Raw genomic sequence first — 6000 nt, 5'->3', positions numbered from 1 at the left:
GGTTGGGGAATGGATAGATATCTAGATATGGCATCCGAAGATATATGCATGGACACATTTCAATCTAACCTCTTACCAGCGTATCAAGCAAAACATCAAAGCAAAGGAGCAAATGGCAAAATTTTACTTATTAGAGTATGCATATCTATCCTTCATGTTGGGAGTCCTAGATGCAGGCATAGGCACACACGCAGCCATACATATCCAACCCGCTCTCACTGGTGTTTAAACTGAGTATTGCACAAATTTAAACTCGATCACACACTTTATTGATCAAGACAGGTGCACGGAGTGGACAGGCAAGAGAGACGAGGTTATGCAAGTTGTGTGAACTACAAAGTGTAGAATCAAAGGTTCACATGATTATGAGATGCCAAACGTATGCACACATGCGAGCTGACTTTTATATCCCTTTACAGGGGCCAATTCACCAGCTTTTTACCACTCTCCTATGTCAAAGTTAGGGGCTGTGATCACCCGCATGCTACGCTCTCGAGAGAACCACGCTGCATAGATCATTCTTTCACCATAGCTACCCCTTTCCTACCATGGGGGAGGACAATCATTGTATATCTGGAAAGGTCCCATGGGTCATCATTTGGCCTTCCGTGGATGATAATAAACTACTATGCTCTCTCTCTCTCTCTCTCTCTCTCTCTCTCTCTCTCTCTCTCTCTCTCTCTCTCTCTCTCTCTCTCTCTCTCTCTCTCTCTCTCTCTCTCTCTCTCTACACCACAAAAAAATAGCATACTTTTCTGTAATCACCCTCTTCAACTTGTTGAGCAATATAACTACTACTATAGATCATGACCATGTCAAGTGAGATGGGGTCTTGCTCCTCTAAGACACTCTTTTGTGTAATCACCCTCTCCAACTTGTTCAGCAATATAACTACTACTATAGATCACAACCATGTCAAGTGAGATGGGGTCTTCCTCCTCTAAGACACTCTAGGTCCCATCTTGAAAGCTTTCTTTAGGGTTAGGCTATCTTATGTCTATGTTTAGGACATAAGGTAACATCTTAGGTGTCTCAAGTTCTACATATGCTTCTTCTTCTTCTCCTAAGGTTGTCTTTTAGGTCATGTTTCCTCTCCTTCTCAAGTTTTTTATGCCCTTTGCAAATGTTTAGTTTTTTTGCTTCACGAGTGGCTCAGCACAAGCCACAAATGGCCATGGTCCCATGCATGATGCTTTTTGTTCTAATGGTAAAATGCTTGAGTTGAAGGTCACCAACAATCATAAAACTAAAAGATCTAGAAATTCCTCTCTCTCTCTCTCTCTCTCTCTCTCTCTCTCTCTCTCTCTCTCTCTCTCTCTCTCTCTCTCTCTCTCTCTCTCTCTCTCTCTCTCTCTCTCTCTCTCTCTCTCTCTCTCTCTCTCTCTCTCTCTCTCTCTCTCTCTCTCTCTCTCTCTCTCTCTCTCTCTCTCTCTCTCTCTCTCTCTCTCAGATATGCCATCCAAGTACGTCAAATGGATGATAGTAGGCTCCCCAAACGGGCATGGGAGGCTAGCACATGCCTATAGACGTGGAAAAGTAAAGTGCTTTCAACAGGATGGGTACTGCATATGTAAAAATTGTTTGAAGGGTCGGAAATGGATAGATATCTAGATATGGCATCCGAAAATATACGCATGGACACATTTCAATCCGACCTCCTACCAACCAATAGGCAAAACATCAAAGCAATGAACCAAATGGCACAAATTTTCCTATTAGAGTATGCATATCTATCCTTCATGTTGGGAATCCTACATGCAAGCATAGGCACACAGGCAACCATACATAGCCAACCCGCTCTCAAAGGTATTTAGACAGAGTATTGCACAACCTCAAACTCAAACACACACTTTATTGATTGAGACAGGTGCATGGAGTGGACAGAGTATTGCACAATCTCAAACTCGAACACACGCTTTATTGATTGAGACAGGTGCATGGTGTGGACAAGCAAGAGAGATGAGGTTAGGCAAGTTGTGTAGACTACAAAGTGTAGAATCAAAGGAGCACACAATTATGACATGCCCTACATATGCACACATACGGGCTGACTTTGATATCCCTTTACAAGGGCCACTACACTAGTTTTTTACCACTACTCCTATATTGAAGTTAGGGCCTCTCATCACCCGCATGTTACGCTTTTGGGAGAACTGTGTTGCACAGATCGTTCTTTCACCATAGCTACCGCTTTCCTACCATGGGGGAGGAGAATCATTGTATATCTAGAAATGTCCCATCAATCATAATTTGGCCTTCCATGGATGATAATAAACTATTCTACTCTCTCTCTCTCTCTCTCTCTCTCTCTCTCTCTCTCTCTCTCTCTCTCTCTCTCTCTCTCTCTCTCTCTCTCTCTCTCTCTCTCTCTCTCTCTCTCTCTCTCTCTCTCTCTCTCTCTCTCTCTCTCTCTCTCTCTCTCTCTAAATATAGTCAAGAGAATAGTAATGAATGTCACAAGTCCAAAATAACAAGAATAAATCACTTAAAAGAAGCTTCAATTGTCAATTTCATATAAATTGGCCCAATAGCTTACACTAGTAAGAGGTCATGAGTTCAAACCCCCTTTAGCAAGTTTAATTTTTTCTCTAAAAACCTCTTCCATGCTTACTTGTGTTTTTCTTATTGACAAAAATCCTATATTCTTTTAATATGATAGTTTATGTTTGTGTTTGTGAGTGTCTAAATGTGCGTTTTCAATGATCTACTTATCAAATGAAGACATCTTCAATTTACACAAAGTTCAATAGGAGCCAAATGGAAATAATGATCCCATAAATGTTTGAAATTATTAGTGTGATTTAAATTCAAATGAATATTCAAAGTTTTCAAGGTATCAAATATGATGCAATTGAACAAGTAATACAACATTCATGAAATGCCGCAATGTTGTAAGTAGGTTAGAGTGACATAAGATAAATAATATTCCATTCCTCCACAAATAAGGAAAAACCAACTTTGATGAAGGGCTAAAAGTGGTATCTATAAAACCATCAATAATGATGGTCTAGTAAGAATAGACACATCATTATGGGATATAAGCATCAGTAGTTCAACAATAATTATCATTATGTCACATTAAACTTAGTTACCAAACCTACATAGAGGATGAAGAAGACATGTTTGTCTTGTTGTAGTTGGTAGCCACACCAACAAGTAGAAGGTTGTATGAAACTTGAATAAAGTGAAAGTGGATAGGGATTAATAGAGCAAAAGAGTTATAGAGATGTGTAAAACTATTTGGCCATTCATGGCACTTATACAAAGTTCATCTTTTAATAACATATAAAATCCATCTCTAAATTACATATTGAAGTGCCTATCTAGTATGAGGTCATGGGATAGATCATGCATGCCATGCTAATTGATTCTCCATCCATGTATCCATTAGCATAACCAATTGCATGTACATTTTCATTATTATAATTAGTTCTCATCCCATTCAACAAAAGAGCTTTTACATACTATTTTTTGGTAGACAGATCATGTTGGTGATGAGTTAGTGGTCATAAATGAATAGAATTTTCAAATCTGCAAGAAATAAAAAAGCATACTTGGGCTCAAAATTATAGGTTATCAATGAGATATCATATACTCGGTTTGTTCACGCTAAAGCGTATAGTTAAGCAACTATCCACCAATCTTAGTAGACCATATGTATGAAACATGTCATGAATGCATGTAGTCAAAAACCTTCAAAAAACAAATGGAAGATTTCATATGATGTTATTAAGTTCATCATACAAAGAGTTAAATTAGATAGGGGAGAGAAAAAAATAGGCATACATGGAGAGAAGAAAATTTTAAGATATACCAAGCTATTATGAGGTAAGAGGGATATGCTCATGAAGAAATAATTTATGTACAAGAATGATTTGTAAACAATGGTGTTGTGCATGTGGCACTAAGTACTAAGATGGAACGAGAGCCAATACCTATGCAATCTTTTTTTTTTTTTGGCATCAGTCCAGATGCAATATTTATTGCCGGTGCAGTCAATTTTTTTATGCGACTATAGTCAATTTATTGCAAGAGGTAGTGGTTACCTTCAAAAAGTAGCATGCTATAGGTTGCATCAACCAGAGAGGTGCAAAGATTTCAAGTCTTGGTCTTCCATGAGTGGCCATAATTTCCACCATCTACATCCAACCATCTATCCAGAGGTAGTTTTACACCAATCGAATTTGTGTGAGACTTTTCATCTTGTTCCCTATCAATTCAAAAATAATTACATTAACTTTACCATAGTATCCACACAACAAGTAGTAAATTGTGTGTGGAAGTACCCACCTACATAGCAAGGATATCCATGGGTAGGTATCGCATAGAGGGACCTACCCATATTATATGGAGTCCCTCATATGCACACCCTTTTGGAGCATCCCATAAAGTTTTAACATATTGAAGAGAATCCCAAGAAAGTATTTTGCTAGGTATGGAGTACAAGCATTCATACATATGCTTTGTTAAGACCATTGTTGCAAAATGGCTTTATGGTTTTGTGAATTATTATCGATGATTCCCGATCTGAATTGATTGAGTAGATGTTGCATGAATTTTTAATAAGATGCTCTTCTGTGCCCACCAACACAAGGGCATGTTGCTATTATGATGAACAATTTTGATGCAAGAGAAAGACAGGATAAAGTATTGTATCCCATGAGCAAAGAGGGAAGGGTGTGTCCTAGCTACAAAAGCTATAAAATGTTTTGGCTTTGCACCATAATGTCCTCGTCTACTTCCACATGAGGGAAATGTTGATTGAGAATTTCCCTTTTTTTATGATGGTGGAGTGGCTTCTATATTGCTTTTTGTATTGGGAGATACATTTGTCGATAAGCTTTATGCCATCACCTTTGTGACTAAAGAAGCTTTGATAAAATCATGTGCATCATTAATCCACTTGAAAAAAAGAATCGTGGATTCTTGAAGGGATCTTCCAACAACAAAGAGTTTGTCCACATTGTGAATGACAAACCAAAGAACATGGTCAAACCATAATATAGAATTGTTGTTACATTTAGCTCTATGGGTGGCATCACATGCGCACTTTATGAATGGCTTGAAATAGTTCATATAGCCATACAAGAATTTGGCATCCTTTTTTCAATCAGGTTCTTTTTGTGCTTGTTTTGCAAAATAAAGTCCATATGGAGCTAACTATTGTACATATTTTTTGGTGGTCTTAACTTACCCACACATCCTAGTTTACTTGCAAGATGGGACATTTTGGCAAATGGCCAAGTCTTTGATCCAAAAAGTATGCCCAATTTTCAGCCATCAATCCAAAAAGTCTTAGATACCCGTGTGAGATAAACATGACGCAAATGGCCCACAACTACACAAAAGCCACTACTATATTGATCTGCAACATGAATAAGCAACCAAACACAACCCTTTATGAGCTTCTCAAGTGATAGAGTACAAGACATCTAGTGAATTAACCCACTACAAACTATTTGCATAATACTTGCAATGGCTACTCATAAGAAATGGCATGTTTACCAAATGGATGTTAACCAGCGTTTTTGAATGGTGACCTCAAGGAGAAGGTGTACACAGCTTAGACACTGGGGTTTGAGCCCCCATTTTGAGAATAAAGTTTATAAGCTAAAGGCATTATGTGGACTAAAGCAATCCCTTAAAGCATGGTACCAATAGATATATATTTTTTCTTAAGCTTAAATCTCAAAAGATGTGCCTCAGATACTCACTTGTATATTTACAAAGATGGTGAAAAATCTGCATTGATTGTCCTATATGTGAATGGCCTTCTTATTACATGTGACTATTAAAAAATGATCCATTAGACTTGAAAGACTTTAAGCTCTAAGTTTGAAATGACAAATTTGGGCTTATTGCACTATTGTTTGGAGATTGAAGACCAACAAAAAGCTTCATCTCTCAAAAAAAGTAGCATGGAAGATCTTGAAAGCATTTGACATGGGTGAGTATAAGAAGATAGCTACACTTATGCAGATCAATGTGAAGTTATCCATT

Source organism: Lygodium microphyllum, chromosome 8, assembly GCF_053477565.2.
Source record: "Lygodium microphyllum isolate KBCC chromosome 8, Lygodium_microphyllum_v1.1.10, whole genome shotgun sequence".
Taxonomy (NCBI): Eukaryota; Viridiplantae; Streptophyta; class Polypodiopsida; order Schizaeales; family Lygodiaceae; genus Lygodium; species Lygodium microphyllum.
Note: the sequence above shows the minus strand (reverse complement) of the source record.